Source organism: Mobula hypostoma, chromosome 18 (assembly GCF_963921235.1).
Source record: "Mobula hypostoma chromosome 18, sMobHyp1.1, whole genome shotgun sequence".
Taxonomy (NCBI): Eukaryota; Metazoa; Chordata; class Chondrichthyes; order Myliobatiformes; family Myliobatidae; genus Mobula; species Mobula hypostoma.
Window position 1 is genome coordinate 54,727,919 of NC_086114.1, and position 26,453 is coordinate 54,754,371.

A 26,453-nucleotide genomic window follows, 5' to 3' on the forward strand; every position below is an offset into this window, starting at 1 on the left:
ACAAAGAACACATTTTCTAATATTCCAACTGCTAAGTTCATATGGCAAAGTTTTCAGTCACTTCTCTTGAGTAAAGTGATATTAAGACACAAGTGGCATTCTCACAAAAGGTGTAAATAGAAGTGCTAATCCAAGTAATTATACACAAGATATAGATTAATACTGCATTTGTAAGTATACATGAAAACTTGTAAATAAACATCACCCAAGCCATTGGCATCAGCTACACTTTCTGCAGGTATCTTTATTTAAGTGCTCACTGCAGTATTGTTCAGAACTTCAACAGTCTTCTTAACAGCACAGAAAACACTATCATTGGTTTAGTCCATCCAAACATCTAACATCATAGAGAGACCAGATTCCATTCTGGGTAAAGATCCCTCCATTCCACAAAATCCTGCAAGTTGAAAACAGAAAGGATGACATTTACACATTGAAGTGCCAGGAATCATCCAATCAAATTCCTTGAAACATAATTTTAGCAACAAGTTACGTCCTGTGATTAAAAAAAGGATTGCCAAATGCTCACTATTTGACAGCATCTATAATTTCTACCTATTTTTAAAAATGCATGTTTATTAAGTGGCTGTGCTTTGTACATTTTCCAAACTGACCCCATTGTCATGTTATTTGATAGTCAGAATATCCAATAGAAAATATCCACATTGATTCGATACTCAAATCTGCTATCAGATTTAGGAAAAACAACATCGAGCAGGCTAGATCTGGACTAGTTGTTGACATTTCTGCAAAGGGAAAAAAATGCTGACATTCCAGATTTAATATGTATTCAAGATTTGGAAAGTTGTACCCAGAGCACAAAGTGCTTTCACTTCATATCCCAAAATTGATCATCTTGCCTGTGAAAAATTTATCCGACTTCCTTTTGCAGAGTATTGAAGTGCGTAAAGTTAACATGTGTCTTGGAGGTAATTAGAATTTAAAGACTGTTTATATATTGTAGTTCTTTAAGATATATTAACAGAAAAGTAACAGTTTTTAGAAACAAGCTAACACTGAATTTGAATTACATTATAATCAAGTTAAACTCGGCCAAATTAGTACTGACAGATTTCCTAAACACCTTTCAAATTAGCAAATGTCATTCTACCTCCACATAACTAGGTACAAATGAAGATAATAAGTTGATTTCCACCATTCTATTTTTATTTATATTGTTTGATCAATGCATTCAAATGTTTTACTTATATTTAATATAATATTTCCATTTAACACTGCTGTTTCATCACCCCCCCCCACTGGATAATGTGATCTATGGTATGTTTTGCCTCTTTTCCAGACAAATATTCAGCCATTTAGCCTACAGTTTGTATTACAACTTTACATATACATATTCTCTTCAGATTTCCATTTAAAAATATTTAGTCAAGAGTTCATACTTTACAAATGGGAGTGTGGGTAGGAATGCAACAGCAGACAAAGCTTTACTTGCCCCAAGAGACAGCTACATTGAAAACTGGATGAGTACAGTTCCTTGTTACAATTACAGCAAATGCCAAGACATCACAAGGTGGCAGTGCATGCCTCTAACATTAATAAATTACTGAAGGAAATATTATGCAATGAATGGCAGGCTGCTCTGCACGAACTGTCTGCCTCATTCCCTATGGTTATCTCAGTGACTGAACATCAAAACTTAAATGACATTTGGGACTCCTTGGAGTCATAAATGCAAGTTTCTCTCATTCTCTCCAATTTAAGATTGGTTGGACAAACTTCATATTTGAAGTATTTCAAATATAATTAAAATATAATTCATAATTTACCATTAAACTTGGAAAATATACCAAGTTGTTAGAGCTTCTCGGTGAAAACTAATTCTTAGACACAACAAGTAAAGATATTATTTGAATTTAACCTTGAACATGCGTCCTCACAGACAGACAAGTTATTTTTTTCCCAAAAGAGTCCATATTACTCTTTGGAAAGCTACTTGTGACTATCCATTATCACCTCACATAAAGCATCGCAATACGCTACTGCAAGGATAAGCCAAGAAGCACATCTGAAACTATTTCTATAGCCACTGTTCTCCCACTTATAATGCACTAAGTAACCAATCCAGGAAATGATAGCAACAACTCATCACAGACATTTAGATAGAAACAGAAAAATCCCTCTTTTGGAACTAAACTGAATTTTGAAATGCATAATAAAAGATAATTTTATTCCCTTGTTTGTTGTATTTAAACTTTGCATTAATTAGAAAGAATCCCAAAAATCATTGGTCTCAGCACCATTAATAAAAGCAGAGTTGAAAGCTTGAAACTTTTAAAAGTGGCATTTAACAATAACATATTTTAAACTTGTTAATCAGGACACAAAAGAACAGAAGGCAACCAACAATGCATACCTCTGGCTGACTGTAAAACACTAAGCAATGACAAACCGGTACAGTATGCTAGAAAGATTGTGAACTCTTTAGAATTTTCTCTACTTCTGCGTAAATATGACCTAAAATGTGATCAGATCTTCATGTAAGTCCTAAAACTAGATAAAGAGAACCCAGTTAAATAATTAACACAAAAATATTACACATTCATTTTCTTGAGAAAAATGATCCAATATTACATATATTTGTTGTAAAAAGTATGTAAACCTCTAGGATTATCAATTCATTTAAAGGGGAAATTAGAGTAAGGTGTTTCAAATAATGGGATGACAATCAGGTGTGAGTGTGAGAGGCCCTGCCCTATTTAAAGAACATAAACCTGGGTCTTCATTATCAAAGTCTGATCTTCACCACGTTTTTGGAGATTTCTGAGGACCTCAGAAAGAAAGTTGTTGATGCTCACCAGGCTGGAAAAGGATACAAAACCATTCTACAGAGTGTGGGCTCCACCAATCCACAGTCAGGCAGTTAGTGTACAAATGGAGGAAATTCAACACCATTGTTATGCTCCCCAGGAGTAGTCAACCAACAAAAATCACCCGAAGAGCAAGGTGTGTAATATTCCAGGAGGTCACAAAGAATCCCAGGGTAACATCAAAGAAGCTACAGATCTCTCTTGCATTGGCCAACTTCAATGTTCAAGAGTTTACCATCAGGCAAACACTGAACAACAATGGTGTGCATGGCAGGATTGCAAGGAGAAAGCCACTGCTCTCCAAGAACATTGCTGCCCGTCTAAAGTTTGCTAAAGACCACATGGAGAAGTCAGAAAGCTATTGGAAGAATGTTCTGAGGACAGAATGAGTTCAAAATATAACTTCTCAGCTTAAATGGGAGCATTTTGTTTGGTGAAAAAGCAAACACTGCATTCCAACACAAGAACCTCAGCCCATCTGTGAAACATAGTGGCGGCAGTGTCATGGTTGGGCCTGCTTTGCTGCCTTGGGACCAGGACAGCTTGCCATCATTGATGGAACTATGAATTCTGAATCCTACCAGCAAAATCTAGAGGAAAACATCAGAGTATTTGTGAACTGAAGCTCAAGAGAAAATGAGTCATGCAGCAAGACAACAACCCTAAACACATGAGTCTGTCTACCAAAGAATGGTTAAAGCAGATGAAATTTCACATTTTGGAATGGCCGAGTCAAAGTCCTGACCTTAGTCCTATAGAAATATTTTGGAAGGACCTAAAGCAAGCAGTTCATGCAAGGAAGCCTACCAACTCCCAGAGTTGAAGCAGTTTTGTAAGGAGAAATGACCCAAAATTCCTCCAAGCCGATGTGTAGGATGGATCAACTGTTAATAGAAACATTTGGTTGAAGTTAGTGCTGTACAAGAAGATCACACGCCAGTTACTGAAAACAAAGGTTCACGTACTTTTTCCAACAAATACATGTGAAATTGGCTCATTTTTCTCAATAAATAAATGAAAAAGTATAATGTTTTTATGTTATTTGATTAAATGGGTTCTCTTTGTCTAGTATCAGGACTTACATAAAGATCTGATCACATTTTAGATCATATATATGCAGAAATATAATGTAATTATAATGTAATTCTAAAGGATTCACACGCTTTCCAGCATCACTGTATTTGCAACTACCTGCAGACAAAGTGGTCAGATTTTGTTTCAGTAGGGGAACCACGAAAGGAAAGTTTACCAAATAACCCTCCCTGGGTATTTCCACCCACCTCACAACTCCCTCACTGAAAAAAAGAGTCATTTTTAAGAAAGTAATTCTTAAGAAAGAATCATTTCTAAGATGTACATGCCTAAAATTTAAATTCAGGTATCAGGTAACACTCTTTCATCAGTTAATTGAATACTGTTACCATTTAGCAACTAGTTTTTAACTAATACAGTCTAAAACAGAGATGTTTAGGATTCCCTAATCTTACATCTCTTCATAAAGAGAACAGAAAACAGAAAAGTGAAAATCTGCAGATGCTGGAAATCCAAGCAACACACACAAAATGCGGGTGGAATTCAGCAGGCCAGGAAGCATCTATGGAAAAGAATAAGTAGTTGACATCTTGGGCTGACACCCTTCATCAGAACTGCAGAAAAAAAGATGAGAAATCAAAATAAGAGGTGGAGGTGGGGAGGAGAGGAAGTGGTACAAGGCGATAGGTGAAACCAGGAAGGGGACGGGGGTGAAGTAAAGAACTGGGAAGTCAATTGGTGAAAGAGATAAAGGGCTGGAGAAGAGGGAATCTGATAGGAAAGGACAGAAGGCCATGGAAGGGAGGGGGAGGAGCACCAGAGGGAGGCGATGGGCAGTTAAGGAGATGAGGTGAGAGAGGGAAATGGGAATGGGGAATGGGGAATGGGGAATGGGGAATGATGAGAAGGGAAGGGGGGTTGGGACATTACCAGAAGTTCAAGAAAGTGATGTTTATACCATCAGGTTGGAGACTACCCAGATAGAATATAAGGTGTTGCTCCTCCAGCCTGAGTGTAACATTGCAGCAGCAGAGGAGGCCATGGACTGACATGTCGGACTGGGAATGGAAAGTGGAATTAAAATAGGTGGCTTTTTCTGGCAGGTGGAGCATAGCGGTCTCCCAGTCTACACTGGGTCTCACCAATTTACAGGAGATTCCAATTCTCAACATGAGAGTCCCTGAAGGCCTTGATTACACCTGTTCAGTGTCTACTTAAGATGCCAACTAATACTGCAAACAAAGGTCAGTTTCACTGTTCTCAGTGAAACAGCTCATCCTCTAATTATTGACCTGCCTTCACCAGGGAGATGCAGTTGTCAAGCTAATGATATAATATCCTTTAACATACTATCAAATAGCTTGACTTGATACATAATTACAGTAATATTGTTGCAACGCACAATATAAAGAAGAATTAACTCAGTGCACATTGGTTACTATCTCTGGTAAATATCCTTCTCAGAACAACATATTAATTTCAAACTGCTGTTTACTGGACTGACAGGTTTGAAAGTATCTATAACATTTTTCTTTTAATCTTTTCTATATCAATTATGAATACAAAGATACGAATTACCATCAGAAAGAACAGTTAAGTCTATTCGTTTCAGACTTTATGTAAAATAAGTGCGATTAAGAGTAGAAAAATTATGCCAAGCTTTTCAAAAACTATCGCTCAATTTTTATTTTAACTCTTCTATACAGCACCAATCATATGCTAAACAACATCACAAAACTACGAACACACACAAAATGCTGGTGGAACACAGCAGGCCAGGCAGCATCTGCACATTTTCTTGTGTTTGTGTTCACAAAACTACCATAAGGTCAAATATTATTTTAATAAAATCAAATCAGGTCACAATATAAGAACTGGACCCAAATTAAATATTGGAACTGAATTAAATTTGGGCACTTTAATCCCCATTTTCTCGCCCAGTACTTCCACATCAAATAATCCCTTACACTGTACTTCCACTCATAACCGACATTCAGGCCCTCGTTACTGTTCCTAAACAATGGTAACTTATCAATATAGTGCATTTATCACAGTATAACATTCCAACCTGACTAACAGTAGCATCATCAAACAATATCCCATATTGTGCAATGCATGATGGTATCAGGGTAACTAACCAAAGCTTATATCAAGAGAAGTAAAGTTTAAGGAGTAAGATAAGTAGAGAAGCAGGGGAACTTTATGAAGGAATTCCATAACTTAAGGTAGAAGAAAGGGCAGTGTAGCGGTCTGGAATTCGGAGTTCAACTCCGGTGCTGTTCTGTAAGGAGCCTCTGATTTCCTTCAAAGAATCAGTCATTGTAAATTGTCCTGTGATGAGGGTAGGGTTAATCACCTTAGCTGGGGCAGCATGGCTTGAAGGGCCTTCTCTGCGCTGTATCACTAAATAAATAAAATACATAAGTGTTCATTCGATGAAGATAAACAAGTAAAGGAGTGATGAATGAACAGCATCTTGTGAAAGATCGGCCAAATGCAGCCAGAGTTTGATGACAAGCTTAGAAAGGACCACTTTGACTGGCAAGTCAAGAGTGAATTTTAAATAATAAAGGGGACTTCTTCAGCATATACGATATATGTGATGGGGATAATCAGGCAGTCTTTGTGATGGGAGGAATACGTGATCTGAAGTCCTGCTGGAGGTCAAAGACTATAAAGCAAGTTCATGCAGTCTGGTTCAATCTCAGTCAGGGATGGAATCGTTAGCTGCTGAATGTTTGGAAAGGAGACTTAAGACAATGATATCAAAGTACATTTGTACATTTACTGCGTTTTTACTAACATCATGCAGTACAAACCATGATTGAGAAATGGGAAGAGCCACCAGATACAGTTGCAAGAAAAAGTTTGTGAACCCTTTGCAACTACCTGGTCTTCTGCACTAATTACTCACAAAATGTGATTTGATCTTCATCTAGGTCACAATAATAGACAAACACAATCTGCTGAAACTAATAACACATAAACAATTGTATTTCTTCTCATACACCATTTAAATAATTACAGTCTAGGTTCAAAAAAGTATGTGAACCTCTGGGGGTAATGCCTTCTACAAAAGCTAGATAATCAGGTGTTCCAATCAATGAATGCTGAAGGAGCTGAAAAAGAACCCAAGGGTAACAGCAAAAGACCTGCAGAAATCTCTAGAACTTGCTAAAGTCTCTGAATGGGGTTCATGGACGGATACCACTGCCCTCCAAAAAAACATTGCTGCATATCTCAAGTTTGCAAAAGACCGCTGGATATTCCATAACGCTTCTGGAGCAATGTTCTGTGGACAGATGAGACAAAAGTTGAACTTTCTGGCAGAAATGCACACCACTATGTTTGGAAGAAAAACAGCACTACAGACCAACACCAAAACCTCATCTGAACTGTGAAGCATAGTGGAAGGGGCATCATAGTTCGGGGCTACTTTGCTGCCTGAGGGCCTAAACTGCTTGCAATTGTTAAAGGAAATAATGAATTCAAAATTATATCAAGACATTTCACAGGAAAACATCAGGGTAGCAGTCCATTACCTGAAGCATAATAGAAGCTGGATGATACAACAAGACAATGATCTGAAACACAAACAGCAAGTCAACAACAATGGTTTAAACAGAAGAAATTTCATGTTTTGGAATGGCCAAGTCAAGAGTCCACAATGCTACATTTGGGTCCACAAAACGAGGAATACCCTTTTCGTACAAGATAGAATTTGGGAATTTGGAGGGATCCACTTCATCTATGAGCTAGAGGAAATTCAACATAAAGAGGTAAGTATTATTAATGAAGAGAACATCTTTTCTCCAACCTCTCCCATACAACAGACTGTGATCACAATTCCTACAGCCACCCATCCATTATCACGGCACATGCAGAGAAGAAACATGATTCAGTAACCTGCAGTTGCTTTCAGAGAAGCTTCTGTTATGCAATCAAGTATGCCACCTCACTGGAGTGAAGGGTTGATACCATCATCTAAAGCTGGTCCAAAATCAGGATACTTTACTAACTTTTTAATACGGAAAGTAAATAGTTCAGTTGCTTAATTTTTGCAACATTGTCCACTTAGTGAGGGAAAACACTGTATAGTTAGTGGACACAATGTTGAGGAGACAGGATACATTTTCCAGCTGTAGGCACTTAACAAGAATGTCTTACACAGGTCAACATTCACTAATCTGACTACCTGTAATCCAGTTCCTTCGATAATTTGCACTGATTTTATATTTTCTGCGCAACTGTAATTTCAAATTTTCCGGGCCACCGCTAGATCTCTTCACGTGTTGGCACGTTCTCATAAGCACAGACAGGTAATTCCTGCTTGTTTTCTCGCATTTATTAATATGATTTGTGTGAGGCGCAGCCACTCGGCACCTGCCAGCGGCGGGGGAGCTGGCACGCGCTGGGTCGGTCCGCCTTCTTGCCCGCCTGCCGGTGGTCGTGCACTGCCCTCCGGCATCGCCCGGACAGCGCTGCGTTCTCTTCTGCCTACGACCTCAGATCAGACGTGGTGACCCGCTGAATTTAAGCATACTACTAAGCGGAGGAAAAGAAACTAACGAGGATTCCCTCAGTAACTGCGAGTACAATGTAGTCTTTGGGGTAACTGCAAGTCTGTGTCTTCGCCATTGCTTAGCTCACGCTTGAATGTTGGTAGCGGGTGCGCTTTATTTTTTGCCAGTGGGGAGGGGAGATTGTTGCTCGCTGCCACTTACACGCGGGAGTAAGGGGAGCGGGGGGGGGGACTTAAGAGTTCTAACATTTAACTGTCGTTCATTCTTTGGGGCACTCCTCTGTTTTCGTGGATGGTTGCAAAGAAAAAGCATTTCAGGATGTATATTGTATACATTTCTCTGACATTAAATGAACCTTTGAATCCTTCGATATTTTAAAGGTATGATGAGGCGGTTAGCTATTGCTTAATGAGATCCTTCTGTAATTCGGCATTTTCACTAATCCGGCATCCCTCAGGTCCCAGTGGTGCCGGATTACAGAAGGTCGACCTGTAGTCATAGTCATAGTCATACTTTATTGATCCCGGGGGAAATTGGTTTTTGTTACAGTTGCACTATAAATAATAAATAGTAATAAAACCATAAATAGTTAAATAGTAATATGTAAATTATGCCAGGAAATAAGTCCAGGACCAGCCTATTCGCTCAGGGTGTCTGACCCTCCAAGGGAGGAGATGTAAAGGGCACCAGGGCAGGAATGGATTCTCAATATTCCTGGATTTCAGTGCTTCAAAAGGGATAGAGAGGGCGGAAAAAGGGGAGGTGGGGTGGCATTACTGCTCAGGGATACTATTACAGCTACAGAAAGGGTGGGAAATGTAGCAGGATCCTCTTTTGAGTCAATATGGGTGGAAGTCAGGAACATGAAGGGAGCAGTTACTCTACTGGGGGTATTCTATAGGTCCCCTGGTAGCAGCAGAGATACAGAGGAGCAGATTGGGAGGCAGATTTTGGAAAGGTGCAAAAATAACAGGGTTGTTATCATGGGTGACTTTAACTTCCCTAATATTGATTGGCACCTGATTAGTTCCAAGGGTTTAGATGGGACAGGGTTTGTTAAGTGTGTCCAGGACGGATTCCTGTCACGGTATGTGGACAGGCTGACTAGGGAGAATGCCATACTAGATCTAGTACGAGGTAATGAACTGCGTCAGGTCACAGATCTCTCAGTGGGTGAGCATCTGGGGGCCAGTGACCACCGCTCCCTGGCCTTTAGCATTATCATGGAAAAGGATAGAATCAGAGAGCACAGAAAAATTTTTAACTGGGGAAAGTCAAATTATGAGGCTATAAGGCTAGAACTTGCAGGTGTGAATTGGGATGATGTATTTGCAGGGAAATGTACTATGGACATGTGGTCGATGTTTAGAGATCTCTTGTAGGATGTTAGGGATAAATTTGTCCCGGTGAGGAAGATAAAGAATGGTAGGGTGAAGGAACCATGGGTGACAAGAGAGGTGGAAAATCTAGTCAGGTGGAAGAAGGCAGCATACATGAGGTTTAGGAAGCAAGGATCAGATGGGTCTATTGAGGAATATAGGGAAGCAAGAAAGGAGCTTAAGAAGGGGCTGAGAAGAGCAAGAAGGGGGCATGAGAAGGCCTTGGTGAGTAGGGTAAAGGAAAACCCCAAGGCATTCTTCAATTATATGAAGAAAAAAAGGATGACAGGAGTGAAGGTAGGACCGATTAGAGATAAAGGTGGGAAAATGTGCCTGGAGGCTGTGAAAGTGAGCGAGGTCCTCAATGAATACTTCTCTTCGGTATTCACCAATGAGAGGGAACTTGATGATGGTGAGGACAATATGAATGAGGTTGATGTTCTGGAGCATGTTGATATTAAGGGAGAGGAGGTGTTGGAGTTGTTAAAATACATTAGGACAGATAAGTCCCCGGGGCCTGACGGAATATTCCCCAGGCTGCTCCACGAGGTGAGAGAAGAGATTGCTGAGCCTCTGGCTAGGATCTTTATGTCCTCGTTGTCCACGGGAATGGTATCGGAGGATTGGAGGGAGGCGAATGTTGTCCCCTTGTTCAAAAAGGTAGTAGGGATAGTCTGGGTATTTATAGACCAGAGAGTCTTACGTCTGTGGTGGGAAAGCTGATGGAAAAGATTCTTAGAGATAGGATCTATAGGTATTTAGAGAATCATGGTCTGATCAGGGACAGTCAGCATGGCTTTGTGAAGGGCAGATCGTGTCTAACAAGCCTGATAAGAGTTCTTTGAGGAGGTGACCAGGCATATAGATGAGGGCAGTGTAGTGGATGTGATCTATATGGATTTTAGTAAGGCATTTGACAAGGTTCCACACGGTAGGCTTATTCAGAAAGTTAGAAGGCATGGGATCCAGGGAGGTTTGGCCAGGTGGATTCAGAATTGACTTGCCTGCAGAAGGCAGAGGGTGGTGGTGGAGGGAGTACATTCAGATTGGAGGATTGTGACTAGAGGTGTCCCACAAGCATCTGTTTTGGGACTACTTTTCGTGATTTTTATTAACGACCTGGATGTGGGGGTAGAAGGGTGGGTTGGCAAGTTTGCAGACGACACAAAGGTTGGTGGTGTTGTAGATAGTGTAGAGGATTGTCAAAGATTGCAGAGTGACATTGATAGGATGCAGAAGTAGGCTGAGAAGTGGCAAATGTAGTTCAACCCGGAGAAGTGTGAGGTGGTACACTTTGGCAGGACAAACTCCAAGGCTGAGTACAAAGTAAATGGCAGGATACTTGGTAGTGTGGAGGAGCAGAGGGATCTCGGGGTACATGTCCACAGATCCCTGAAAGTTGCCTCACAGGTGGATAGGGTAGTTAAGAAAGCTTATGGGGTGTTAGCTTTCATAAGTCAAGGGATAGAGTTTAAGAGTCGCGATGTAATGATGCAGCTCTATAAAACTCTGGTTAGACCACACTTGGAGTACTGTGTCCAGTTCTGGTTGCCTCACTATAGGATGGATGTGGAAGCATTGGAAAGGGTACAGAGGAGATTTACCAGGATGCTGCCTGGTTTAGAAAGTATGCATTATGATCAGAGATTAAGGAAGCTAGGGCTTTACTCTTTGGAGAGAAGGAGGATGAGAGGAGACATGATAGAGGTGTACAAGATAATAAGAGGAATCGATAGAGTGGATAGCCAGCACCTCTTCCCCAGGGCACCACTGCTCAATACAAGAGGACATGGCTTTAAGGTAAGGGGTGGGAAGTTCAAGCGGGATATTAGAGGAAGTTTTTTACTCAGAGAGTGGTTGGTGCGTGGAATGCACTGCCTGAGTCAGTGGTGGTGGCAGATACACTAGCGAAATTTAAGAGACTACTAGACAGGTATATGGAGGAATTTAAGGTGGGGGCTTATATGGGAGGCAGGGTTTGAGGGTCGGCACAACATTGTGGGCCGAAGGGCCTGTACTGTGCTGTACTATTCTATGTTCTAAAGTTTGATGGTCACAGGCAGGAATGACTTCCTATGACGCTCTGTGTTGCATCTCGGTGGAATGAGTCTCTGGCTGAATGTACTCCTGTGCCCACCCAGTACATTATGTAGTGGATGGGAGACATTGTCCAAGATGGCATGCAACTTGGACAGCATCCACTTTTCAGGCACCACCGTCAGAAAGTCCAGTTCCATCTCCATACATCACTGGCCTTACGAATGAGTTTGTTGATTCTGTTGGTGTCTGCTACCCTCAGCCTGCTGCCCCAGCACACAACAGCAAACATGATAGCACTGGCCACCACAGATTCGTAGAACATCCTCAGCATTGTCCGGCAGATGTTAAGGACCTCAGTCTCCTCAGGAAATACAGACGGCTCTCACCCTTCCTCAGTGTTCTTTGACCAGTCCAGTTTATTATCAATTCGTATCCCCAGGTATTTGTAATCCTCCACCATGTCCACACTGACCCCCTGGATGGAAACAGGGGTCACCGGTACTTAGCTCTCCTCAGGTCTACCACCAGCTCCTTAAGTCTTTTTCACATTAAGCTGCAGATAATTCTGCTCACATCATGTGACAAAGTTTCCTACCGTAGCCCATAATAAAACCATTCAGGACATTAACACTCAGAAAACTTCTCCTTGTCTACTCTAGCTAACTCCAATCCAGGTACAACCTACAGAAGAGCAAAAAAGCAATTTGAAGTTATAGTTGGAATTGGATGCATGCCAGCTCTGGTAGGGTTTGCAGACTATTATTTCCTGTAAGACAAAACCTGAGCATCATAAATGGCTGTGAAGCTTCACTCTTGGAGAGCTCAATGCCTTTTTATGCACATCTTGAAAAGGAGAATAAACCTACACCTGTGCAAACCCCTGTGATATCTGCCTCAGAGGCCAACATCTGAACAAAGGGGTGAACCCCTACAAGGTGTCAGGCCACGATGCTGTACCTTGCAGGGCACTGAAAACCTGTACCAACCAACTGGCTGGAGTGTTCAAGCACATCTTCAATCTCACTGCTGCAGTCGGAGGTTCCCACCCACTTCAAAAGGACATCGATTATACCAGTGCCCAAGCAGAGGATGAGCTGCCTCAATGACTATTGCCCAATTGCATTCACACCTACTGCGATGGAAGTGCTTTGAATGACTGATCATGGCCAGAATTAACTCCTGCCTAAGCAAGCACCTGGGTCTGCTGCAGTAGGTCTACAGCATATGCATTCTCACTGGTTCTCCATCTGGCCTCGGACCACCTGGACAACAGCAATACCTACATCAGACTACTGTTAATTGATTACAGCTCAGCATTCAACACCATCATCCCCTCAGGACTAATCAATAGCTTCAAAAACTGGGCCTCTGCAACAAATCTGTGACTTTTTTTTAAATCAGGAAATTGCAGCCAGTGAGAATCAGAAATAACATCTCTTCCTCACTATCAACACCAGCGCACCTCAAGGACATGTGCTTAGGTGCTCTACACTCTCGACACCCATGACTGAGTGGCTAGGCACAGTGCAAATGCCATCTATAAATTGGCTGATGACACAGCTGTAGTTGGCAGAATCTCAGATGGAGACAAGGAGGCTTATAGGAGTAAGATAGATCTGCTGGTTGAGTGGTATCACAACAACAACCAGGCACTCAGCATCAGTGAGACCAAGGAATTGATTGCAGACTTCAGGAAAGGGAAGTTGAGGAAACACACACCAGTCCTCATTGAAGGGTGAGCAGTTTCAAGTTTCTCAGTGTCAGCAGCTCTGAAGATCTATCCTGGGCGCCAACATATTGATGCAATTATGAAGAAGGCATGCCAGTAGCTATATTTCATTAAGAGTATGATATTTTGTATGCACTGAAGATTCGAGCAAATTTCTACAGATGTACTGTGGAGAGCATTCTGACTGGTTGCATCACCATCTGGTATAAATGAGCCATTGCATAGAATCAGAAAAAACTGCAGGAAGTTGTAAACTCAACCAGCTCTATTATGGGCACTAGCCTCCCAACCATCATGGACATCTTCAAAAGACGATGACTCAAGAAGGCAGCATCTATCATCAAAATACCCCCATCACCCAGGATATGCCCTCTTACTGTTAATACCATCAGAGAGTGGGCACAGAAGCCTGTACACACAAAGTAAATGTTTTAGGAACAGCTTCTTCCCCTCCGCCATCAGATTTCTGAATGGTCAATAAATCAATGAACACTACCTCACTATCTTTGCTCTCTTTTTGCACTACTTATTATATCATATTGTAATTTTTAGTTAGCTCTTTTAATAATTTCTACAATGCAACAAAAAAAGTGCAAAAGCAGGTTTATACAGTGCAAAACAAACATATTGAATGCACAGTTCATAACAGTTAAGGAAAAGCACCCATAGTAGAATCGTATAAAGTTAGTTACCACCCCGCCCTCTGACTACCCAACTCCAAGCCAACCTTACGATATAGAAAAGTTGATCAGAACTTTTATCACCACAGAGCTGTATATAAAAAGGTGTATTGCCTACTATCTGAGCTATAGTATGTTTACACATCAAATAAAAACCCTTAAGTCTTAACCGAAAGAAGCTGGAAGTAAGGGATTTAAATGCAAAAGAAACAAAAAAGGAGGGATAAACCCTTATTCTAAACGGGAATGATGAAAATATTCAAGAAAAGGTCCCCACACCTTTTGGAACTTTATGTCTGAATTAAGAAGTGAATAATGAATCTTTTCAAGGTCTAAGCAGGACATCATGTCTCTGAGCTGTTGAGCATGAGTGGGTGGGGCCATATTGTAATTTATAGTATATTTTATGTATTGCAAAACAATAAATTTCACGACATACGTGAGTGACAATATACTTGATTCTGATTCTAACTCCAGTGGCTTAACCTTTATTTCCTATGTCCCTCATGTGGACTTCTCAGCTTGAAAAATAATTTATTGTATAACTATCGTAGCCCAGTCACATTTCCTGAGAGCAAAAACACATCAAATTTCTTTGTGCACTTCTTCAGCGTTCCCTTATGCTTGCAATGTGACCATAGCATTTCCATTGTGTGATTTATCTAACCAAGGATTTAAACAGGTTTAACAAACTACTTCTAATTCAATTGGCCTAGAATTCCTTTTTATAGCAACAAGAACCATAACAGCATGTGAAATAAACAAAAAAAGTCACTATAAAAAGTACTGCAAAACCTAGAGACCGAATTCAATTATTACCTGACTTCAAATTCGACAGAAAGATAAAATTGCCTCTCAAAGCTTCGTATAAAAAAAACACGTAAGGCAATATCCTGGTCAAATTCAGTCTGCCATTTGATGAGAGTATTCTGGAAAGAATCCACAAGAAATGATAGAAAGTACATTTCTGGGCCAAAGAAATCTGTAATGAAGAAGTAAACTTTAAAAACTTGAGATCCATGACCCTCTAGCTTTTTAAATTACCTTCAAAGCAAAAATAAATCACAAACTTTGTTTTCCTTTTGATGTACTTTATTTTCATCAACATATTTGCTACAATAAGAAAAAATTACAACTAAGTGCAAAAAGTTTAATTCAGATATCTATCTTTAAGAAACTAATGAAGTCATTTGATGCTCAACAATAAAGTAGCAGTTCACAAGTTCTGCTTTGCTGTATTACTGTTGGGATGCCAAGCAAAAACATACTGACCACTATAACAAACGACAATAGTTGCAGATACTGTCACTTTTGTAAACTGTATGTGCTGGTGCCAGTGCTTGCCGATAATGGATCCTATCACGAACTACTGAACAAAGGTAAGCTAGATGTTGTTGCAGAGTAATGATCACTTGACAGCACAGTGATACAATCAGCAGGACATATAATCCTTTATATCACAGCACATCATACTGCACTAATGAGGAAGTGTCATTGGACATGGCTCCTTTCAATTTAGTTGCAAGAATTAGAAGTAATTTCACTGACTTCTCACTTATGATTTACTTCTCGTTCACCTGCCAACTTTATGTTAAACAGCATACATTAATAACATTAGCAATCAGAGTTAAGTGTCTGTAAATTAAGTCAATGAACATATACAAACCCTAAGGGGCACAAATAGCAAAATACCCTTGGCTGAAAACTATACATACTTTCCATCCACAATCAGAGCTAATACATTTTTGCAGGCATTTCTCCTATTGGGAGCATCACTAGTTAGTTTCAAATGAATATTCAAATTAATTTCTTGTTAATAATTAAAGTTAAATTAAAGCAGTTAAGTTCTTGAAGGAATATTAATAAGGTTGTAAAATACTCTAGCCAGACCACCCTGTGTCCAATCTTAAATGAAAATATAAACATTTAGAATTTGAAAAAAACTTAAAACTTCCTTTCCTTGGGTCTCACCATAAGAACTGCAAAATTCTGCTAAATATATTAATTGTGTGACTGTGTGCTGCTAAAACATGCACATTCACTCAAAATTTCCCTCTTTCTTCATTACCCCCCATTATTTGACTGAAAACCAGCTATTTGTCATTATCCTAAAATAAAATCATGTCTCTATTAGATCTGTAACCCTTGGAGTTTAGAAAAGTGAGAGGTGATCTTTTTGAGACATACAAGGGTAGAGATTGAGATGCTTTCACTAATGGGATGTGTCATAGGTATAAGTGATCATTTAAAGTTGTGATAAATAGGAACTTCTTGATGAAAACACTCAAGAGGGTTGTTTAAAGAGAAAGTAAGCACATTTTTGAAAAATCATAGCATTGAGGTCCTGTTACAAAAAAGGAGGTGAAGCCTGGGGCAGATGATCATTGTCATGCTGAACAAAAGGGTAGACTTGAGAAACTGGTCTATTGCTCCTATTTTCTCAGTTTTTAAAATAAACACTTTGTTACCTGTGATGGCTTTATAGGGGCAGAAAGATCTGCAAACACAAAGCTCAGCCATAACAAACTACAAGACAGCAGAATGAAATAATAATTACATAATGGAGCAATTTCAAGTCACCAATAAAATTTATAATTACAATTGAGCACAGCGAAAGTTCACCAAAATGGCTCCTAGAATAGCTTGTTTACCAGATAAAGAGTTTAAGGCAGACAGACCTTTTAATCTTAATTCAATTTAGAAGCATCAGCAGCAAACATTAAAACATGCAAATTTCTTATGGGGCTTGACAGCGTAGATACGGAGAATGTTGGCAGGACTGTTGAAGAGTCACTGTTAAAATAAGGGGCAAGTCAGAAAGGCTGAGTCCCCAGGTATATTCAGGAAAAATTAGATTTCTGAATATTAAATAGTCTATTAAAGGATGTAGGATTAGTGCACAAGTGGCAGTAAGATATAAAAAAAAAGAGCAACTTTGGCACAACATAAACTGGAGGATTAAATGGTTTATTCCTGGTTTATGTATTCATGTGCAATGATCCACTGCCTGTCTTATCAAAGACAAAAACAATATCTAGAAGTTCCAACTGATAATGAATGTATAGGGCAATGAGCTTAAAAGAAAATCTGGAAGATATTCACATACTTTATTATTTGTTTATTTATTTTTATTTTGGAATATCACATGAAATAGGCACTTTGAGCTCCATTGCACAACTAACTACTCATTGATTTAACCCTAGCCTAATCATGGAACAAGTCACAATGATCAATTAAACTACTGACCGGTACACTGTTAAGACTCTGGGAGGAAAAACACACACACACACACACACACACACACACACAGAGGAGGGAGCGTACAATCTTGTTTACAGAGGACACCGGAATTCAACTCTGAACTCCAACACCCCGAGCAGTAACAGCATCATACTAAACACTACGCTACCAAGGCACCCCATGATATCATATACAGTATATATGATAAACTTTAAAACTTAGATATTTTGTTGCAACATCACAAAAACGGTGATAAGATCACTCCTTGGAATTATTGTGTTCCATTCTGGTAGCCACACTATAAGAAGGATATGTTTACTGGAGAAAGTTCAGAGGAGGTTATCCCATTAAAGAAAAAGATTGGATAGGTTGGACTTGCTTTTTCTGAAGTAAATGTGGCTGAAGAGTGACCTGATAGATATAAAATCCTAAGAGGCATATATAAAGTAGCTAATAAGAATCATTTTCCCAAGGTAGGGATATCCAAAACAAGAGCGCTTAGGTTTAAGTTAAGAGGAAGGACAAGGGAGTAATTGATAATTTGGAACTTGTTGCCAGAGAAGCTGGTGGAATCTGACACATCTGAATTAGACAGGCAGTTAAAATAGGCAAGGGTTAGAAAGATAGGCAGGCAATTTCGAAAAGTATAGATGGGAAAAAAATCAGCATGGATATGGTGAGCTGAAGGAATTCTACTGTACAACTGTACGGCTACAAAGGTATTAAATACATTTTAATTTTACCATCAAGTGTTTCTCTAGTTTCCTCATAAAGATTGATAAATTAACCTTAAACCAAAATACATTCACCAATTCCAGCAGATAAACAGGCTAAAATGAATGAACTCTTCATGATCTTACAATGCATCAGCACATCATAATCACTTGCTTTCACTGTCAATTAGATATTTACTCAATTTGTAGATATAAAAAAGATGAATGACTGGTGGATACACTAACTTTATGATTTATACAATATTGGGAGAAAACAGTGAAGGTTCAAACCAAAAACAATACCACTACAATTTACCTCTTCCCGTCAGAAGTACATTTATGCTTCAACTAGATTTCATACCCATATTTGAAAAAGACTTATGCTGTCAAAGTCTTTGGTGCAAACAAATAGAATAAATCAACATTTCTGAGAATGGAACCTCTAAGGAAAGAGCAATTTATTTGGTAACCAAATCTATTTTTCATTAATAAAGCACCTCAAATATAACAAAACAGTTCACATTACTTGAAAGTGGAAAAAAGTGTTTGTAATATCAAATAATCATCTGAAGATGAGAAGAATATACCTCAACAATAGGGTGGAGGGTTGAAAGCTCTCCAAAGCCAAAACAAATCAGGAAAAGGGTAAAACATCCAGCAGACCACAGCCAGCAGAGAAGACAATACAAGCTGGGATAAAGGGTCTACAGTAAGTTGCATATGAGGGTTAGAGCAGAACCACAGAAGTTCTGACGAATTGGGATTTTAAATAAATATACACATGGACAAGAAGTATATGAATAGTGACTGGTGCTGGAATTTGGCATAAGGATAAACAAGCTATTGGATAAGTTTCAGCATCTTGAATATGATTTGAGGTCAGATTGCAGCCTAAATCGTTACCAAATCAGTTATACCTAATGTGCACATAACACTGAAGTCTTGGTAATCAAGTTACAGTAAGTTTCGACTGGTTTCTGCACCTTCAATGTCTCTTGCTCTTCCTCTCCAATTATCCTGTTTTGTAGTTTCCTGGGCTTTCAAATAGCAATTGCATTTTTGCCAGCGTAGTCCTAAAGGCATATTCAAACAAAATTTAAACACCTGATCCATGTTTCATTGTGTTACACCACGCCATGGCTTGTTAATTTTCGAATAAACATATTATTTTGCTTTTAAACCTATTTTCAAATTGTGCAGAGAATGATGTAGCTTCCTAAACTACTATGCATTATTCTAATGTCAGATAAAAAGTAATAAATGATTTAACTAATTATTTAAAAATACAACCGTATAGTAAAACAACTCTCAAAATCTGTCGTGCAGAGTTATCATCATGTTTAGAACAAAATTTTCAACAAAAACCAAAATGACAACTACCAATCTTTGAAACGAATTTAAACATTTCAGTTACCAGGGGCTTGTGATGGTGAAATGCAACTTTAAAACAAAATAGAGCTCTTTTAACATCTAAAATGTTGGTGTTTGTGCTTTCAAGTAATTTTCAAGCACCGCTCTACTACACTGAGCTCCAAGCAAAAAAACAACACAATGAAGTGTATCACCGAGTCAAGAGAGCCCTTGAGTCACAAATCAGGAGATGACTATTTGATATTACAACTGCTTTTTTCCACTTTCAGGAGAGTTTGACAATATGGGAAGGATGCAACACAATCAATTCGTTTGAGAATGAATACGGAAGATCCATGACAAACATAACAGACAGACAAAATATTCTGCTGGTATAAGGGCTGCCTGCAGAAAGTCAGTTACCTCTTATAACATACCTGGAGAAATGCACTTTCAGACACTTGTAGCAGTAAAGTTCTGGGAGGTTGAGCAGGGACTACAAAGTACATTAAGAGCTTTGTTAATTTAGATTCAAAAGGGGAAAGAGAAGAAGGACTGTGCTGAACTTCAATTGCAAAGTGATCCCACCACTAGCCACATCTTCCCCTCCCCACCACTTTCTGCTGCCCAGAGGACACCCCTGCTCCCCATGACACCCCTGGTTTGCACATCACTGCTTCTCTCTGCAGACACTTTCCCCTACAACTGTAGCAGGTATAACACCCGTCCCTACAGATCCTTTATTACCACCATACAGGAGCCTAAACAGCCATTCCAGTATTCACATGCATCTCCTCTAACCTTGTCTATCACATTCAGCGCTCTTGATGTGGCCTCCTCTATGTCGGTGAGCCCACATACAAATTAGACAACTGTATTGCTGAGCACCTGCATTCCATCTGCCATGGCCTTCTGGAACTCCTGGTTGCCATCCATTTTAATTCCCCTTCCCACCAATATGCCTGTCCTTTACCTCTTCCACTGCCAGTCTGCGGCTAAGTGCAAGCTAGAGAAACAACACCTAGGTACTCTACAACCCGATGGCACTCACAGTGAATTTCCAATTTTTATATAAACTGCTTTCCTTCTGTCCTTTTACCCTATCCTCTTGATTTACCCAATTCCTCCTACTTACCTCTCCTCTACCCACTCCATCTGTCCATCAGCCATACTCCTTCCAATGGGTGACCTTCCCCCTTATTTTCATCTGCCCACCCCACCTTCCTTATGATTCTATACTCTACCATCCTTTCCAACAACTGCAATCTTTTGTTTGCTCTACCAATTACCTCCCAGACTCAGTCACTATTTCCACTCTTCCCTCCTCCATCTGCCTATAACACCTTCTCACCTAAATCCAACTATTACTTGCCAGCTCTTGCTCCACCCTATCCCCTCACCTCTCTATTCTCACTATCCCCCCTCTATCTTTCAGTCCAGATGAAGGGCCTCCACCTGAAACATCAACAGTCCATTGCCCTCCACATATACTGCCAGACTCACTGAGTCCCTCCAGGATCTAGCTAAATTGAAGTTCAATTAGCAACAAACATGTCCAAGCTATTTGCATGATCAAGCTTTGTAGCAAATGGAGACTTGACTGAATTATGGATTTGTGGCCAATTACAAGCAAAACAAATGGCTCCAAATTGGAGGAATTCTGAAATAGTAACATAGAAAAATGTCAATAATCACACTCAAACAACATTCAGCTTTCAAGGTAGGGGAAAACAACCGTAATCAAGCAACACACACAAAATGCTAGAGGAACTCAACAGGTCAGGCAGTACCTGTGGAGAGAAAGTACAGTCAACGTTTCAGGCCGAGGCTGTTCAGCAGGACCAGAGAAAAAAAAGATGAGGAGTAGATTTAAAAGGTGAGGGAGGGGAGAGAGAAACACAAGGTGATAGGTGAAACCGGAAAGGGGAGGGATGAAGCAAAGAGTTGGGAAGCTGATTAGTGAAAGGGATAGGTGAGGATAGAAAGCCATGAAGGAAAAAAAGGGGGGAGGAGCACCAGAGGGAGAAGATTGGCAGGCAAGGGGATACGGTGAGAGACGGTAAGGGGGATGCGGACTGGTGAAGGAGAGGGCAGGGGTGGCATTACCAGAAGTTCGAGAAATCAATGTTCATGCCATCAGGTTTGAGGTTACCCGGAAAGCATAAAAGGTGTTGTTCCTCCAACCTGAGTGTGGCTTCAACATGACAGTAGAGGAGGCCATGAATAGAGATATGTGAATGGGAATGGGTGGCCACTTCTTCTGGTGGACGGAATCATGGAATTGAATTTTTTTTTACTTTTCGAAAATGATTACAATAGGAATGGAATAATAGGGCATGGGAATTTCAGAGCAGCATTACCTGATGTATTTGCTACACATTTTCCATTCCAAAATATCAGTAACATGATCATGTTGCGCATGTGACCATTTCAACCATGCTCACTGTGTGGTTTCCCACCTTAATATTTCCATGAATAGATGACTAGACAAAACATGGGATGCTTATTTCACTGCTTACTTGGTAAAGCAAGAAGAAAAACTTGCATTTGAATAGCATCTTTCATGTCTTTCAAACCCTTTACATTCAATAAAGTGATTGTGAAATGGAAATATTGTTGTAGCAATGGATATGCTGGTTGGGTTTGCACACTGGAAGGTCCCGCAATCAGCAATGCCACAATGAGCTACCTGTTGAGTTACATTCACTGACATTGCTATCTGACACAACACACCCGGATTATCTTTGAAACTGTGTGATGGATCATTTGAATCCACACAGGATGATAGATGGAGCTCCAGTTTAACACGTGAGAGACATTGCAGGATTACTTATTGAACTCGAAGGCCAGCCTACATTTTTGTGTTCAGATCTCTGAAGTGGAAGCGTATTCTAATTAAATACCCTACCAATGCAGTAACTTATTCTGGTAACTGAGCACAAACTAACTAAATATGCAGTATGAGGCTAAAAGCAGTATTACCACAGCCATACTCACCTAGAACCAAAAAAAAACAGAAAAGCTGTCAAATAATCTATTAATAGATCCTATGGCAATTTCAAAACTTTAATTCCCACAATACTTTGCTTCATTCTCAATTGCTTAAAACTTAAATTCAAGTATAAAGCAGCAGTTCACCCAAAGTTGCAGCATTCAGGTCAACAACCAAACAACTCTGATAGCAACGCACGTGGAGGTGTGGAATTTAATCTGTGTAATGTCGACTCCATCCACTGCTAGCTTTATCAACAGTCACAGCACAGACCTTAAATGAGCTGGCAGTAAGACAGCTTAATCACTTCCATCACTAGTTTTCACATTACTGACTTCATAATAATGCATCAAAGAGCAGGGACCTTTCCAGTTAAAAAAAACTTAAACTAGATTCATCAAATGACTATCATTAGCCCAGGAAATCTGAAGGATTGTTCAGTTATACCTAGCAAGATCTTCAAGAAAGATCACTTATAGAGAGACATAAATCAACAAAACTTACAATAACATCACAGACAAAAGTAGTGCAATTTTAGACAGAACGAATTCTGTTTAGAATAAATGAACAAAAATATTTTCTTTACAAATACACTGAATATTCATTGTAAAAACACATGAAAAAATCAAAAGGAAATAAAGAATCCACACTGAATTACGACATTTGGGCATATGTGATATAGCAAATGAGAATGCCCATTATTTCAAAGGAGGTTATCCTTTTAAAACACCTACTTCAGGCCATAACTGATAATATTTAGAAAAAAAGTGACCAAACGCAAAGCAGAAAACTGTTTAATCTCTTGGCTCTAGCTGCATGGACATTCTGTCAAATACAAAGAAATGCAGTGAGTAGATAATATTCACATTTTCCTGTTTGCTGTACTAATTCTTGTCAGCCTATGTTGGTAAAACGAAAAAAAATACCTGTCACTGATTAGGGATCTGGGAATAAAAATCAAAATTAAGTACCAATCATTTTGGACTAAAGGAATGAAAATAAGAAGCTGTTGAGGCACGGACTAGAAGGGCTGAGATGGCGTGTTTCCGTGCTGTAATTGTTATATGTTATAATAAGAAGTTCTGATCCACATCTATGTGCAGGGCTGTACCTAGGAAACTCTCAAACACATGCTTCCAAAGATTTACAGTACTTTTCAGCTCTATTACACAAACACTGCAGCAGGTTGAACTGTGATAAAGAGGAACAATGGATTCATGACAAAATTCTGCGTGTCAATGTCTTAGTATGCTTTTAAAGCATATATCTACTACCAATAATTACACTACATGGTGCACTACTTGTCCTGATTACAAATCAAAAGGAATACAAAGGTTGCTTTAGGGTCTGAGTGCTCATTGGCATCAATTCATATGCAAACATCAGTTTAATAAATGTGTAATGCCTTACTGAATTCCCCGTCATAGTAAGAAAAGAAACTCAGAGGTTTCACAAGTATGTAGTATTTAGCCTCTTATGTCCATCAGGGCACATTATAGCCTCCAACTTAATATTCTAAAGAAGTTATGAAGAATCTCTTTTGTTTTTATATTTTGAATTCATCTCTCTATAATCACAATAAGGTATAATTTGTAAAAATTAAACACATCAATTACCAATACAATCAAAATCCCAGCTTGCACAATGGCCTTCACAAATACACATGGGAATAGTGAAGTACTTCACAAATGGTGCTGGCCACAGCCCAGGCAGCAGTAATTCATGCTGCATGATGAATCTGAGCTACAGCAAACAACCAGATAGTTCGTAAGTGTGCAATACATAGCAAGCAAACTTTAACCATATATCATGGTACAAGATACAATTTAAACTTATTTCATTATTGTGGAACACAATCACCACATACCGGTACCTACAAATGATAACTTATTTTAACACAAACTAGAACACTGATCTGAGCCTGAAATCAAACACTGGTACAAATGGCATTCTAAAACTTCATCCTCAACCCTCCAGCTCCCCACTACACCAGACCTGAGCATTAATTCACTCACATCCATAATATTCACTCATTCTTACACGGTTTACCCCCCCCCCCATGTTTACCTAAAAACAGAGTTAGATTGTATTTTCACCTAAAGTCAACGGCGGAATCTCTTATGTGTTTTATATAGTATTTATTTCACCACTTTATTGATAATCACTGTCATAATATAACCACATGGCAACTAAAATGAACACAGGATTTTCATAAAACACTTAATAAACAAATGTGTTTTAACGACGTTTGAAAGATAAATGCGGACAAGGCTCCATTGTGAAACAGAATCTCTCGGTCCACCCGAAAAAATGTGGCCAGAGTGTAATATCTCATCCAATAAACTACCGGTTCTTTACAAAATTAACAGGCTTATAGAGAAAGAACGTGGACTGTTGGAACCACCCAGCTGATCTGCAATCACCCAAGGCAGGAGTTCCCAACCTTTTTTATGCCATGGACCCCTACTATTAACCGAGATGAGAACCCAAGGTATCAAGTGCAAGCCTTTTTAGCTAAACTCCAGACTACCAGGAATGCCAATGCTTGTTCTAAGGCATAGTGATCTTTAGCGCGAATCCTTCTTGTTTATTTTCTCCGATTGCGCCGCCCTCGCAAACTTTGAGGACGGGTGGCATTTTAACGAAACTGCTCTATCCCCACTGGAGGATTCGCGGGCACACCGCACAGGTTTCAATCTTGTTGGCTGGCACTGGAGGTGAATACTTCCAGCTGAATCTGAGTGTTTCGCCAGTAGGACCACCCCACAGTGTCCATTATGCCTGATGCCTGCTCTTCCCCCCGCCCCTTAGAACCTCTTCCACCCAGGCCACTCCCTAATCTCCACCCCCTCCCAGATCCCTCCCACTACCCTGTCCACACACACTCACACTCACACTCGCTCTCTCGCAGCCCAGAGCAGCAACTTTCCCCGTGGATCGGCTAACCCCGCCCCCCTCACCGCCAGTCTCCTCCTCAGACGCCCTCAGCGCCAATCCCCGCTCGCCGTCGGCCCCTTTCTCTCCCCGGATGCCCTCAAACCCGATCGTTCGGCTCCGTACGGAACAACTCCCTCCCTCCCTCCCCCCACCCGTTTTTTCACTCCGCTTCTCTCCCCTCGTTTGCCCGGAGCCTGCTGCCCCAGGCCCGCGCTGGCTTGATGTTCCTCCCAATCCCGCCTCTCGAGGCTCTCCCTCCCGCCTGGGGAAGCGCAATCCGGCGCCACCGATCGGTGACCAGCCCACCACCTCCCCAAACGCGCCCGATCGCCGCCTCGATCCGCTCCGCCGGCCGATCGATTCTCCGCACCCCCCACCCCCCCGCTCGTCTCTCCCTCCCTCTCGTTCCACCTTCCCCACCCCACCCCCAATCACGGCTGCCGATCTTGAGCCCGCGAGCCGGGGCACCGATTGTTGTGCAGGCCGCGGGTTGCTCGCTCCCTCACACAGCAGGACAGCGCAGCCCCCCTCCCGGCACACAAACACCTCACCCCACACAGGCCCCCTCCACTCACCGCTCCGAAGCCCCGCCAAAGATGCAGACTCCCTGCGCCCAGTGTCCCTCCCGCTCCGGGGAGCGCCGACAGAGAAATCCCGCGAACCCCTCCAGCGGGGCCCGGGGGTGTGGGTGAAATAAAACCAAACAGCTCGCAGCAGAGGCCGTCTCTCCGTCCGCTCACTCACTGCCTGTCAATCAACGGTACACCGCGCAGGAAGTCCCGCCCGCCCCGCGTGCCCCATTGGTTCCGGTGCTGCCACAGCGGGCGGGTTTCAAGGCGCTCACTGGCTGGCGGGCGACGTCCGTCACCCCGCTGTCGTTTGTAACCTGACAACAGTGCTACGCCTATCTGCGAGCGTGATCGGCAGATGCCGGGGACGGAAGTCCCACACTTCACCTGAGCCTATTGGTCATCAACAGAAGCCCCGCCGACAAGTCTGCTGGGGTAGGA

At 40.7% G+C, this 26,453-nt stretch overlaps 1 protein-coding gene across 4 annotated transcripts in view; it reads right to left on the minus strand.

The window, feature by feature from the left end:
- The window catches only part of sin3aa (SIN3 transcription regulator family member Aa), a 139,431-nt gene that overhangs the window by 85,779 nt on the left and 27,199 nt on the right, over positions 1–26,453 (minus strand). Inside the window, exons 1-2 of one of the 4 annotated variants that reach the window (XM_063070908.1) lie at positions 26,019–26,409; positions 206–397 (exon numbers count right to left, since the gene is read on the minus strand). The exons of 1 other annotated variant lie outside the window; for it this stretch is intronic. The gene's annotated coding sequence lies outside the window, so the exon portion shown is untranslated. Of the gene's footprint in view, positions 1–205; positions 398–26,018; positions 26,410–26,453 lie in introns of those variants that run through there. 2 more of the 4 variants (XM_063070906.1, XM_063070909.1) reach the window with 2 other exon arrangements.